The 15,282-nt window shown below is 36.4% G+C and overlaps 1 protein-coding gene across 2 annotated transcripts in view; it reads left to right on the top strand.

Annotated features, from left to right (window-relative positions):
• Nucleotides 1-15,282, top strand: part of NCK1 (NCK adaptor protein 1) — an 82,910-nt gene that overhangs the window by 64,029 nt on the left and 3,599 nt on the right. The gene's annotated exons all lie outside the window — the stretch shown is intronic.

Below are 15,282 nucleotides of genomic sequence, written 5' to 3'. Positions count from 1 at the left end.
ATATTATTGAGACAGTTTCAGCAAGACTATATCTATTTAAGTTCTAGGCTATCGCTGTAAATTTTATTAGTATATTACAGTTATTGCTGTCTATTCCAGAGGACTAGTGGTCTATAGTTAGACTGTATAATGATGTAAATCCAGCTTTTGCATCGGACAGCTTTCTTTCCTTTCTCAGAATTTCTGAATCCCTTTTTGGTAGGTAACTTAAATGTCCCATATAACTAATGGATTTTTTTCACAATGATTGATTGTGCTGATGGAGACACTGTTTGAAGGCTAAGAAAGAAAAGGAGAGAACAAAGGAAAGAATGAATACATGAATATATTTTCAACTGTTGAAAAAAAAATACACGCTTTAAAGCTTCTTCCAAAATAAATATGAATAGTAAGGTCATATTTGTGGCCATCATGATATACTTGTTTTATAGGTTCTGTTGGAGTTCAGGGGAAAAGTGTTTTGGAAGGAGAGAAGCCTCAGCAAACCTTTCTATTGCCTGGGTGTGGGCCAAGTCACATGGATTGGGTGTGGGGAGTTTCAATGTTGCAGAACCAGGAAGTTCACCGAGAATTATCCTGAGCTGTGTTAACAAACTGACGAAAGAGAGCACGGGATTTTTTTTCAGAATGGATTGGTTAAAGGTCTTTAAAGATTTTTTCAGTAAGTTAATCTGTTTATTAAATCTGTAGTTTTCTTGTAGTTTTTGAAATAAATTTTTCACTTTGTGAATTTAAAGGAAAACTATGGATAGAACATGGTGGGTTTATATAGGCTGGTGCTTTATATTGTTTATGAAACATAAGCTAAGTGATTGGTGATACATCAAATATCAATAGCTTTGACTTGATAAGTAATTAAAAAATTTTTAATATCAATGTTTAAATAACAGACAGGAAAAGGATATAAATGATTTGAGTTTGATGCAGTTAGTTCTTTGAACTTAGCATAGACATTTGAAGTGAATTACATAAATTGTAAACATATTAAAAACAGGAGGAGAAAAAGGCTTTAAGTGAGCAAGTTCCTTCATCCTCAACATTTGAAGTAACATGATATTGTTCTGGTGCTTTTTGCTTAGATTTCAGAGGACTGATGTAGAAGATAATGTTTAATAAAAGCATCAGTAAAGAGAATGTTTTGACTTAATGTCTGATTGCTAGAAATTGCTATTTTGGTTAATGTGAGACTTGATATTTTGAAATGAATTGTGAGAGCAGCTGCATACAAAGAATATGAAAACATTGACAGAAAATAGTGAATTCTTAGATTGTTTTTGAGTTCAGGTCATAAAGTAATTCTAATACTAACAAGAACCTCATCTGTGTATCTGCTGATAGCCTTTTTATACTCTTATGATAGTGAACTTGATTTGGTCTCTTTGAACAATTGCTCGGTGGTTCTAGGAAAATGAACAGAGGGATTGTTGTAGAAGTCTCTTATGTGTAAGGAGTCTAAGGAAACAAAAAGTAACCTGTCAAAAGATTTCGGGGCAAAGAGCAAAATGGAAAGGGAGTAAAAGCACTTTGTTGAAAAAAAAGTTGTAATATTAAGACTCATTCATTTCTTTAATTAACTTTGGTGGCCAAGTAAATCCTTTTAGAATATATCTCTTTTGTTTACTTTTTGGGGAGTTGTTAAAATTTTAGACCCATTTTGGGGGGTTAGTTTTCCTTTTAAAGAGCTTATTTATTCATTCATTTGTTTATCAGCATTTTTATTGAGAGCCTACCCACTGCAAGCCACACAAAAATTATAGAATGAAAAACTAACACTAACTGTCACAGAAGTTACATTCTGATGAGGAGGTAGGTGGTGGTTGTTACACTAACTGTCACAGAACTTACATTCTGGTGAGGAGGTAGCTGGTGGTTGTTATTTATTATTAATATTTCGTATCTGAGTTTGATATCTAAGTGATGTTGACCATAAATCAACTAGAAGTGGTATAAAAAGAATATGTTATATCATTGATACAGTGATTTAATATATACCATCAATACAGTATAAAATCTATAGAGTCTTAGAAAGTTGATAGTTATTTTTAAATACATGTGTAGACTGAGAGTCAGGATTTGAGATTTATAATCAAAATATTCCTTTCCTCACTGCCTACAGTAAGGCAGAATTTATATTTATTTAGCTCTGTAGCTGTTCACCAACCTTTTCCCTGAATGGCCTTGAAAAGTAAGAGGAAACAATATATGTGCTCCTTGTGTGGTAGCCAGAATACCCTTGAGAACAAAAAGGGCACATTGTTTTAGAGAAAGCAGAGAATAATAAAAAGCAGTAATTTATCTTCATATAAATCAAGTGAACAGATAAAAATACAAAAAAATTAAATAAAAACCTGTACTGGAAAGAACATCATTTATATGTATTTAGAATTCCTTTGTTCTGCTCCCAGATATATCACTTATAGGCCATGTGGCCAAGGGTATATAACTTTCCTAATCTTCTGTTCCTTATGTGTAAAGGCGAGAGTTGGGCAAGACCAGATGATCCTGGAAAGTCCCTTCTGACTCTGAAAGTCTTTAGTCCTGGTAAACAACTGATCAGTCTTACATGTGGTATAGAAATCAGGGGAAAGTCCATAAGGAAGAAACTGGTTTTGAAGAAGGAGGAACATAACAGAATTATAGTTCCCTAAAGAATTCGCAAGAATCAGTAATACTTTCTTAGGCCTCATTCTATTGAACACTTGTTTACTCTGATTTAGATGGAAGGGAAATGACATGCTTAAGGTAAAGACCTAATGATGGAAGTATAACTAGTACATTGAGTTCAGAAATTTATTTGAAAGCTAAAAACTGAGAAACAAGATGAATAGAAACAGACATAAATGTAAAATTCTACATTAAGTTTTTAAAAGGAATTGAAAAAGTTGCTGAGAATTTGTCTTGGCTGCAATTTACATGAGTGAAAGACTTAGTAGGAGCTGCTGTGATAATGTAGGTGCTAAAAAAAATATCTCAACGCTCTGTATGATGGCATTGATTCAAATCTACGAGGCACTCAGGTGAAGGGATGCAGTAGTTCCCTAGTGTGTGTGCTGGCCAAATAAAACATGACATCATCTATTCACTTTGGATAAATATACTTTAACAGTGATATTGAGAAACTCAGATGCTTCCAAATACTAGCATCAAGTATATCAAAGGATTTGGAAACCAGGTTACATAAAGAATAGTTATGGGTACAAAGATTTGCCTTAGGGAGAGGACAACTATCGTGTGAAGATGGAATATTTACAGTGCTTAACCAGATTCTTAAAAACTTTTGAGGAGTTAATAGTACATTGTTTTGGTCAAGAAACAGTGCTATAGGAAGAAAGAAGTAAGACTAGTGGATTGGAGTGAGGGGAAAACTATACTAATGCTTTTGGTTTTTTAAACAAAGCTAATGATAAAAATGACTGCCTCAGAGTTATGCACATCCTCAGTGCATATACCTGAGTATTATTTCCCTCCCAACTCTGAAAAAGTAAATGCCAGAAGCACTAGGAGGTAGGAAAGTAATAACCACCATTGATTGAGTGCCTGCTAGGTGCTATGCACTGTGCTGAGTGCTTTACATATAAACTTTAAAAAATTCTTTACAAAACTTTTCTGAGATAGGTACTTACTACACACCACCATTTCACAAACAAGGAAACTGGAGTTTAAAGAAGATTAAATAACTTGACCAAGATCAGATTAACCAGTAAGTAACAGCACTAAAGTTTAAATTTAGGGTCTCTTTTGTTAAGAGTTTCCCTAGTGCACACATTATAACTATAGAGTAGAGAAAAGATTAGAGTCAGATAAGTAATGGATTGAAAAGATTTGATGCAAAAGGGACTGATTAAAATTAGGAGGATTGTGGTGAACTAACTGTGAAGCTGGGAAAAATTTAGAAAAGATAATACATTGATCTGAGGGAGCCTGCTTGTTGTGGAATGATCTAATTGTTGCTGATTATAACGTACTTGAGAAATTAAGAGATACTGATACTTTACATTTGTATAATTTTGTAAAGTACTTTTGCATCTACTCTCTCATTGATAGCATGAGATTGGAAGGACTATTTTTAAGCAGAAACAAAGGGCAATAAACAGGCCCTTCTGGAAGATTTGTAAGCAGGGGAAAAAGCAAGCTATTGATTACGCATGCATTTGTCAGTCATTCACATGATAAACAGGACTTTGTTTTGTACAGAAAACAAATATTCTAAGCTTATATTCTTTCTCTGAACTATTTCTGGCCTCTAAGATTAAAATAGGTTGTTCTGGTGTTTTCCCATTAGGGCTTTAATTGTTGGGTCTGTCCAAAAATTCTTCACAGTTTTTTTGGACAAGGTTAATTAGTCTTAGACATTATCTTTTTCAGAATCAAAAGAAAAATATTTTTGAACTAGCCTTTATTTTCAGGTTTAGAATTTTATATTTGCTTATGTCAGTATTCAGTTTAATCAGTTTAATAAACACATTGATCATCTGCTGTATATATACAGTTCTAAGTAGTATAGGAAGTACAAAAGATCAGTGAGACATTAAAAATGCTTCTCTCTGGAAGCTTATGCTCTAGTAGATGGGCTTAAAAGACACAGGAAATGCTAGCATACAAGTACCTCAGAAGTACAAGGTGCTGGGGTACTTCAAAAAGGAGAGCTTATAATATCATTGAGGGTGACGATGGGGAATGAAGGATGTTGAAAAACATGAAGCAGAAAGATAAATAAAATAATAAAGTTGTTATTTGAAATGGCACTTCTTGAATGGGTACATTTTTGAAAGGCAGAAGTTTTAATGAGGTTTTGCTAAGAAACTAACAAGGTAAACTAAGTCATGAAGGTAGAAACATCTAATTCAGGGGATTTAAGTGGCCCATTCTTACTAAAATTTAGGGTAGTTTTAGTGCAGGGCGTTATAGAAAGATGCTTTTGTTTAACATTTACTCTGTGTACTGTACTATTACTTTATTTTATTCAGTTCTCACAACACTCATGGTAAGTGCTGTTTCCTCCATTTCTGAGCTCAGAAAAGTGAAATAGCTTGCTCAAGTTTCCACAGTTAGTAAGAAGCATACCTGGGATTTGAACTCAAAGGCTGTTTAAAGGTCTACACTGTTTTCTATAGTCTATACCAGGGGTGCCCAACCCCTGGGCTGCGGACTGATACCTGTCCGTGGCCTGTTAGGAACTGGGCAGCACAGCAGGAGATGAGTGGCAGGCCAGTGAGCGAAGCTTCGTCTGCTGCTCCCCGTTGCCTGAACCATCATCATCCCATCCACACCACCGCCCCGTCCTTGGAAAAATAAAATTGTCTTCCACGAAACTGGTCCCTGGTGCCAAAAAAGTTGGGGGCCGCTGGTCTATACCATAAGCCTGGAAAGGAAGGCTTGAGGACATTCTAGACAGGGCTGTAGATTCCAGGCAGAGTATTTCTCTTAATTTGTTAGGCAGGAGAGCCACTGTTGGCTTTTGAGCAATAGGGTCATGTGATTGTAGCTGTAATATAAGATTAGACTGGATGATGTGGATGATGGGTTGAAGTGAGATAGATTGGATTAGTAAAAAAAAAAACTAGTTAGTGGGTAGTGAAGGCTCAAGCACAACAACATAAGCCTGAACTAGCACATGAATAGTGGAAATGGAAAAGTGTTGGCATAAAGGACATATGGTGACTTTAAGGATTTGATGTGTGAATCTTTTAAGAAAATAATTTTTATGATGTAAAATTCATGAAGTTAACTGTTTTAAAGTGTACAGTTCAGTGGTATTTAGTACATTAACAATGTTGTGCAACTACCACATCTGTCTAATTCCAAACTATTTTCATCACCCAAAAGGAAACCCCATTCCCATTAAACAGTTGTTCCCATTACTCCTTCCCTTTAGTTCCTGGCAACCACTAATCTGCTTTCTGTCCATATGGATTTACCTATTCTGGCTATGTCATATAAATGGAATCATACAATATGTAACCTTTTATGTCTAGTTTCTTTCACTCAGCATACTGTTTTTGAGGTTCATTCATGTTGTAGCATGTATCACCACTTAATCCCTTTTATGGCTGAATAATATTGAATTATATGGGTATACCACATTTTGTTTATCCATTCATCTGTGGATGGACATTTGGGTCATTTACATCTTTTGGTTATTGTGAATAGTGAAGCTATGAACACTTGTTTACAAGTATTTATTTGAATACCTGTTTTCAGTTCTTTTGCATATATACCTAGGGATGGAATTATGGTAGTTCTGTGTTCAACATTTTGAGGAACCATCAGCTGTTTCCCACAGCAGTAGCACCATTTTACATTTTGACCAGAGGGGTTCTCCTCATCAACACTTATTTTCCTTTTTTTTTCGTTTGGTTTAATTTGGTTTTATTATAGCCATCCTAGTAGGATGTGAAATGGTATCAGTATTTCATTGTCGGAGTTCCCTGGTGCCGCAGTGGTTAAGAATCTGCCTGCCAATGCAGGGGACATGGGTTCGAGCTCTGGTCCGGGAAGATCCCACATGCCACGGAGCAACTAAGCCTTTGTGCCACAACTACTGAAGCCCGCGCACCTAGAGCCCGTGCTCCACAACAAGAGAAGCCACAGCATGAGAAGCCTACGCACCACAATGAAGAGTAGCCCCTGCTTGCCGCAACTAGAGAAAGCCCTCACGCAGCAACGAAGACCCAGTGCAACCAAAAATAAATAAAATTGATTCTTTAAAAAAAAAAAAAAGTTCATACGGTTTTGACTTGCATTTCCCTAATGACTCATGATGTTGAGCATCTTTTCATGTGCTTTTGGTTATTTGTACATCTTCCTTGAAGAATTATTTATTCAAGTCCTTTGTCCATTTTTGAGATAGGTTGTTTTCCGTTTTGTTCTTAGGTTCTAAGAGTTCTTTATATATGTTCTGGATAGAGACCCTTATCAGCATTATGATTTGCAAATATTCTTTTCTAATTCTGTAGGTTGTCTTTTCACTTTCTTGGTAGTGTCCTTTGCACAAGTGTTTTTTATTTTAATGAAGTACAGTTTATCTTTTTTTTTTTTTTGGTGTCAAATCTAAGAATCTGTTGCTATATCCAAGGTCATGAGACTTTTCCCTGTGTTATCTTCTGAGTGTTTTAAAGTTTTAACTCTTATATTTGGGTCATCTATCCATTTTGAGTTAATATTTGTATGTGGTATGAAGTAGGAATCCAACTTCGTTCTTTTGCCTGTGGATATGCAGTTGTCCCAGCATCATTTGTTGAAGAGACTATTCTTTCTTCCATTAAATGGTTTTGGCACCCTTCTCAAGGTCAAAGTCAAAATATATGGAGCAACTGGAATAGAATTGAGAGTTATTTCAGAACTCTCAATTATTTTCCATTGGTCTATTCCTCATTCCTTTTATGCCAGTACTACACTGTTTTAAGTACTGTGGCTTTGTAGTAAGTTTTGAAATTGGGAAGTGTGAGTCCGTCAACTTTGTTTTCCATTTTCAAGTTTGTTTTGGCTATTTGGGATAACTTGCGATTCCATATGAACTTTAGGATCAGCTTTTTCCATTTCTGCAAAAAATAGGGTGTTGGTACTTTGATAAGGATTACATTGAATCTGTGGATCACTTTGGATAGTATAGGCATCCCTTGGTATCTGCAGGGGTTTGGTTCCAGTACCCCCTGCAAATAACCAAAACTCAAGGTTGCTCAAGTTTCTTGTATAAAATGGCATAGTATTTGCATTAACCTACACACATCCTCCTATATACTTTAAATCATCTCTCAATTACTTGTAATACTAATGCAATGTAAATTCTATGTAAATAGTTTCTGGTGCATGGTACATTCACATTTTCCTTTTGGGAATTTTCTGGAGTTTTTTTTCCCCAAATATTTTTGATCTGAGGTTGCTTGAATCCACAGATACGGAACCCATGGATACCGAGGGCCAACTGTATTGCCATCTAAAAATACTAAGTTTTCAAATGCATAAACACAGAATGGGGGCTTCCCTGGTGGCACAGTGGTTGAGATCTGCCTGGCGATGCAGGGGACACGGGTTCGTGCCCCGGTCTGGGAGGGATCCCACATGCTGTGGAGTGGCTGGGCCCGTGAGCCATGGCCGTTGAGCCTGCGCTTCCAGAGCCTGTGCTCCGCAACGGGAGAGACCACAGCAGTGAGAGGCCCATGTACCGCCCCAAAAAAAAAAAAAAAAAAAAAACCACAATGTCTTTCCATTTATTTAGGTCTTCTTTAATTTCTTGCAACAATATTTTGTAGGTCAACAATATTTTGTAGTGTTTATTGTATAAGTCTTGTACCTCCTTGATTAAATTTATTTCTGTGTATTTTATTCTTAATGCTATTAAAAATTGAATTTTAAAAATTTCCTGTGACTTCCCTGGTGGCACAGTGGTTAAGAATCCACCTGCCAGTGCAGGGGACACAGATTCGAGCCCTGGTCTGGGAAGATCCCACATGCTGCGGAGCAACTAAGCCTGTGTGTCATGGCTACTGAACCTACGCTCAAGAGCCTGCGAGCCACAACTCCTGAGCCTACGAGCCACGACTACTGAAGCCTGTGTGCCTAGAGCCTGTGTTCTGCAACAAAGAGAAGCCACCACAATGAGAAGCCCATGCACAATGAAGAGTAGCCCCGCTTGCCACAACTAGAGAAAGCCTGTGCGCAGCAATGAAGACCCAACGCAGCCAGCCTGAATGAATGAATGAATGGAAGGAAGGAAGGGAGGAAGGAGCCCAATAAGGTTTGGGGGGTTAAGAGCACAGGAAAAAAAAATTTCCTTTTCAGATTATTCATTGCTAGTATATAGAAATACACTGATTTTTTTGTGTTTTTGTATCTTTCAACTTCGCTAAGTTATTGGTTCTAGCTTTTTTGTGTGTGAATTCTTTAGGATTTTCTATATAAGATCATGTCATCTGTGAATAAAGATTATTTTACTTCTTCCTTTCCAGTTTGGCTATCTCTTATTTCTTTATCTTGCTTAATTGCTCTGGCTAGCACCTCTCGTACAGTGTTGAATAGAAGTGGTGAAAGAGGGCATTTATGGCTTGTTCTTGATCTTAGGGGAAAAGCTTTCCGTCTTTCACTACTGAGTGTGATGGTAACCATGGTTTTTTCATAAATGCCCTTTATTTTGTTGAGGAAATTCCCTTCTGTTCCTAGTTTGCTGACCATTTTTATCATGAAAGGGTTTTTTATCACTTTTATCATGAAAATCCCAAATTGCTACTTGCAGTACTTTTGTGGACATTTGCCAAGGGCAAAAAATTTGAGTTGCTAGCAGAGGTCAAACAAGGTGACCTCTCATTTCAGCTCTCATACTGAAAATCAGTGTCCTTTTTGCAGTTTAATGCCGTGTGTGTGTGTGTGTGTGTGTGTGTGTGTGTGTGTGTGTGTGATTTTACTGTTTAAAATGGTGCCCAAGCATAGTGCTAAAGTATTGTCTAGTGTTCCTAAGTGTAAGAAAGCTTTGATTTGCTTTATGGAAAAAATATGTGTGCTAGGTAAGCTTCATTCAGGCATGAGTTTATAGCGTTGTTGGCCATGAGTTCAGTGTCAGTGAGTCAACAATTTATATTAAATAAAGTGTCTTTAAAGAGAAACACACATAACAAAAATGTTGTGAACAGAGTATCCCCTAGAGCAGTGGTTCAGTATGCTAATTAAGTATTCATGGTCACCTTATAGAACAGAACCACCATGAATAACAAAAATTAACTGTTGAGTATATTTATATCTATATTCATACAGGAAAGGATATTGGTCAGTAGTTTTCTTGTGATATCTTTATGTCTTTGGTATCTAGGTAATGCTGGCCTCATGGAATGAGTTATGAAATGTTTCCTTCTCTTTTGGTAGAAGTTTGAGAGAAAAATGTTTGGTAGAATTCAGAAGTCAAGTTATCTGGTTCTGGACTTTTATTTGTTGAGAAGTGTTGATTACTGATTCAGTCTTTTACTTCAGTCTATCCACATTTTCTGTTTCTTCTTGAGTCATTTTTGGTAGTTTGTGTGTTTCTAGCAATTTTTTCTTTTCATGTAGGTTTTCTAATTTATTGGCATATAGTTTGTAGTATTCTTTTATTTCTGTAAGGTTTCTAGTAATGTCCCCACTTCAGTTCTGATTTTAGTAATTTAAGTCTTTTCTCTTTTTTTTCTTGGTCAGTCTTGCTAAAGATTTGTCAGTTTTGATATTTTCAAAGGTTTCATTGTCTCTTTGTTGTTTTTCTGTACTCTTTGTATTTACCTCTGCTCTAATCTTTATTATTTCCTTCCTTCTGCTAGCTTCTGCTTGATCTTTTTTTAGTTCTTTAAGGAGTAAAGTTAGGTTATTGATTTGAGATTGATTTTCTTTTTTAATGTAAGCTGGTACAGCTATAAATTTCCCTGTGAGCACTGCTTTTGCCATAGCCTATAAGTTTTAGTATGTTGTGTTTTCATTTTCATTTATCTCAATGTATTTTCTAATCTCACCTGTAATTTTTTCTTTGACCTACTAGTGGTTTGGGTGTGTTGATTAATTTCCACATATTTGTAAATTTTCCCGTTTTCCTTTCTGTTATTGATTCTGAATTTCATTCCACTGTGGTCAGAGAAGATATTTTATATGATTTCAGTTTTGTGGTCTTTTGTTCTATCCATTATTGAAAGTGAGGTATTGAAATCTCCAACTATATCGTAGAACTGTCAATTTATCCCTTTAATTCTGTTAGTTTTTGCTTTATGTCTTGCCGCTCTGTTGTTAGGTGTGTATATATCTATAATTGTTAAATCTTCTTCATGGATTGACTTGTTATCAACATATAATGTCCTTTGTCTCCTGTAACGATTTTTGTCTTAAAGTCTTTTGTTACCATTTTCATGGAATGTCTTTTTGGATCCTTTCACTTTCAAACCTGTTTGCATCTTTGGATCTGAAGTTAGTGTCTTATAGATAGCATAGTGTTGGATCATATTTTTTTAATTCATTCTGCCAATCTTTACCTTTTAGTCCAACATTTCAAGAAATTACTGGTAGGAAAGGCCCTCTGATACTTTGCTGTTTGTTTTTTCTATATGTCTTATACCTTTTTCCCCCTCAATTCTTTTATTACTACCTTTTATAATTGATTTTTTTTCATATCTTAATTGAAGTATAACTGCTTTACAATGTTGTGTTAGTTTCTGCTGTACAACAAAGTGAATCAGCTGTATGTATACATATATCCTCATATCCCCTCTGTCTTGAGCCTCCCTCCCACCCTCCCTATCCCACCCCTTAGGTCATCACAAAGCATCAAGCTGATCTCCCTCTGCTATGCAGCAGCTTCCCACTAGCCATCCATTTTACATTTGGTCGTGTATATATGTCAGTGCTACTTTCTAACTTTATCCCAGTTTCCACTTCCCCTGCTGTGTCCTCAAGTCCATTCTCTACATCTGCATCTTTATTCCTGCCCTGCCTGCCACTAGGTTCATCAGTACCACTTTTTTTAGATTCCATGTAAGTGCATTAGCATACGGTATTTGTTTTTCTCTTTCTGACTTACTTCACTCTGTATGACAGACAGAGTCCATCCACCTCATTACAAATAACTCAATTTCGTTCCTTTTTATGGCTGAGTAATATTCCATTTGTATATATGAGTGATATCATCTTTATCCATTCATCTGTTGATGGACATTTAGGTTGCTTCCATGTCCTAGCTATGGTAAATAGTGCTGCAATGAACATTGTGGTGCATGTATCTTTTTGAGTTATGGTTTTCTCAGGGTATATGCCCAGTAGTGGTCTGGCTGGGTCATATGGTAGTTCTATTTTTAGTTTTTTAAGGAACCTCCATACTGTTTTCCATAGTGGCTGTATCAATTTACACTCCTACCAACAGTGCAGGAGGATTCCCTTTTCTCCACACCCTCTTCAGCATTTATTGTTTGCAGATTTTTTTGATGATGGCCGTTCTGACCGGTGTGAGGTGATACCTCATTGTGGTTTTGATTTGCATTTCTCTAGTGATTAGTGATGTTGAGCATCTTTTTGTGTGTTTGTTGGCCATCTGTATGTCGTCTTCGGAGAAATGTCCATTTAGGTCTTCTGCCCATTTTTGGATTGGGTTGTTTTTTTGATATTGAGCTGCATGAGCTGCTTGTATATTTTGGGGATTAATCCTTTCTCAGTTGCTTTGTTTGCATATAATTGATTTTTTTATGATGCACATTTGTTTTGTTCTCATTTCTTTTTCAGTGTGTTTAGTTTTTTTCTTAGTGATTACCCTGTGGATTACAATTAGCATCTTAACTTTAACAATCAAGTTTGAAGTAATGCAAATTTAGCTTCAATAGTATACAAAAGTCTGCTCTTTTATAGTTTTGTCTTTATACATTGTGTGCCCATTAACCTAGATTTGAAATTACCATTTTATATATTTGCATCTTAAATCATATAAGAATAAAAGAGGACTTACAAGCTAAAAATGTAACTGGTTTTTATATTTACAGTGTAGCCACCTTTACCACTGTTCTTCATATGACTTTAGTGACCTTTCATCTCAGCCTGGAGGACTCTCTTTAGCGTTTTTTGTAGCACAGGTGTAGTGTGACAAACTCCTTCAGTTTTTGTTTACCTTGGGAGTATCTTAACTTCTTCAGTTTTAAAGGACACTTTTGCTGGACATGGAATTCTTTTTTTTTTTTTTAACTTTATTAGAGTATAATTGCTTTACAATGGTGTGTTGGTTTCTGCTTTATAACAAAGTGAATCAGTTATACATATACATATGTCCCCATATCTCGTCCCTCTTGCGTCTCCATCCCTCCCACCCTCCCTATCCCACCCCTCTAGGTGGTCACAAAGCACCGAACTGATCTCCCTCTGCTATGTGGCTGCTTCCCACTAGCTGTCTATTTTACGTTTGATAGTGTATATATGGACATGGAATTCTTGATTGATACGTTTTTCTTTCAGCATCAGATTCTACCTTGTCCTTAGGGTTTGTTGTTGCTTCTTATTGTGGTTGTTTTGTTTGCTTGTTTAGTGACTTTTCTAAACTCTTTTTATAAAGTCTGTGTCATTGTGTGATCACACACATCTGTGTTCTTTTGCTTAGTTGTTAGCCAGTGTTTTGAGTTTTCTTAAACACGTGAAACCAAAAGAAAAGGAAAAAAAAAAACCTCTTTCAACACTTAGCCAGGCCATTTGCAACTCTTCCTTAGCCTTTACTTACTGCTTCTTCAGAGCTTGAAGGTCAGCAATAGGTGAAAGCTCAGGGTCTTCTCAGGCCTTTGCTGAACAAGTGCCGGTTCTGGCTATGTGTGCGGCTTTCTTGATTTTCTGGTATACACAGGGGCTTTTCAAAGCCCTTATTACCCCATTTGTGTCCTTACTCAAACTTTTCCTTCCTAGGATTTTTTATCTGTTTCTTATCCTAGTTGTTGTTTCTTCTACCAGTCTGCTGCATCAATTAAATGATTTCAGCAGAAAACATCCTAGCCCTGGGAATGCTCCAAGTCAGGTGAAACCAAGGCAAGTCATTGTGCCGGTCCTTCAGGTAGCTTCCAGATAGGTTGAAACGCACAATTACAATTCTTTGTGAATAAGATCTGTATTGTTCTGTCTGGCATTAGGAGTTCAGTTTGCTATCCTCACAGCCACCACTGATTTGGGATTTAAGAGATATTAGGCAGGCAGCTTAAAATGCTACAGTGCTCTCTTACTACAAAGCAGCAGCTTCTTTATTCCCTAAGCGTAGCTAGTTTTTATAAGTTTTTTACTAGATTCTGGAGTTCCGCAAAAGTTGATTTTGACGGTATTCGCCAGCTCATTGATTACTCTTTTGGAGGGATGGAACCCTAGAGTTCCCTGCTGTGCCAGAAATCCCTGATGTATGAATTTTTCATGATGATGATACATCATTAACCAGAAGGAAGGAAATTGGGAGGGAGGGAGTTAGTTGATTTATTGATCTTGGAGAGGTTATTTTTATTTGGACATGGAGGTTGTATTTGAGGTGCTGATGGTACATTCATTCTGTAGATGTCTAGTGACATTTGGAATTGTAATGCTTGAATTCCAGCTTAGAGCTACAAAGAGACCTTGGAACCTTCTATACAGAAGTTATAGAAAGTGAAAGTGTATGATTTCCTTGAAGCAGAGGCTAAGTCCAAGCATGGCATCTTGGGAAACACTTTCAACAAAGGAATCATTCACTTGTTCTTTCAGCAAACATTCACTTTGTTCCTGCTACTAGTATAGTTACTGCTAAGTGCTGGAGATACAAGGTAATAAGATCCAGCTTACTGCCCCCAGGAAACTCACTCTTATTAGATGGACAAGTAAGCAAGTACAATCCAATTTTGTAACAAGGTTTAGAGGAACCCAGACAGAAGAACACAAGAATATTTAAACAGGTCAGTAGGGAAAACAGGAGACTCTCGGGGAAATTAAAGAAGGAGAAAATGTTGTACAGAGTTATCTGTGATCTTGGTTGCTGTATAGAGAGTTTGAAAAGACCGAGGGCTCTAAAAGGGACTAATTTGGCAGTGAAGAGATGACAAATTGAGTAGTTTTGGTGGAGATAGAGAACCAGATTATAAGGCGTTAGGAGTGAGTGAGTGGTGAAAAAGTTGAAGGAAAAAGGGAAGACAGTTTTATAAAGAATGATGTAGTTAAAGAACAATAGCAGAGTTGAAGTAACTTTATTTTGGAATAAAAGCGATCTAAATGTGTTTTTAGACAATAGAAGGGAGTGAGTGGGAGGGGAACAAGGATGGTCAAGAGTCCCAAAAAGAGGCAGGAAAGATGGTAGGTATTAAGAACCCAGAAGGATCAGAGGTTGGGAACTTGGGAGAAGAAAAAGAGTAAGGGTAATGAGAAAGAATTTTGAGATAGTGAGAAAGTATTTGAGAAATTTTACCTAGGAATGCGTTAGTTTTCAAGTGAGCAGCGGTGAAAATGCCTGACTAAAGTTGCTGTAGCATACATTTGTGATGATAGTACCATTTGGTTATTTTTTTCATTCTTTTAACAAATATATATTAAGCATCTCCTGTGTACTAAGCACTGTATGAGATCCTTGGGATTATATCCATGAACAAAGTCAGCAAAAGTCTCTGCTGCTGTGGATATATTATTTTAAAATAAACATGAGGTAAAATAAATAGAGCAACCTGGGTCTTGGGAACTAAGAAAGCAAATGGGAGGATTACCTAGACTTAACTACAATTTTATATTGCATGTAAAATTGTGATTTAAGTTACTATTTTATTTCTATACAGCAAGTTAATAGAATCTCAGTTAATAAAGTAAGAC

This window comes from Globicephala melas, chromosome 4, assembly GCF_963455315.2.
Source record: "Globicephala melas chromosome 4, mGloMel1.2, whole genome shotgun sequence".
Classification (NCBI taxonomy): domain Eukaryota; kingdom Metazoa; phylum Chordata; class Mammalia; order Artiodactyla; family Delphinidae; genus Globicephala; species Globicephala melas.
This window is presented reverse-complemented; position numbering and strand designations above follow the sequence as displayed.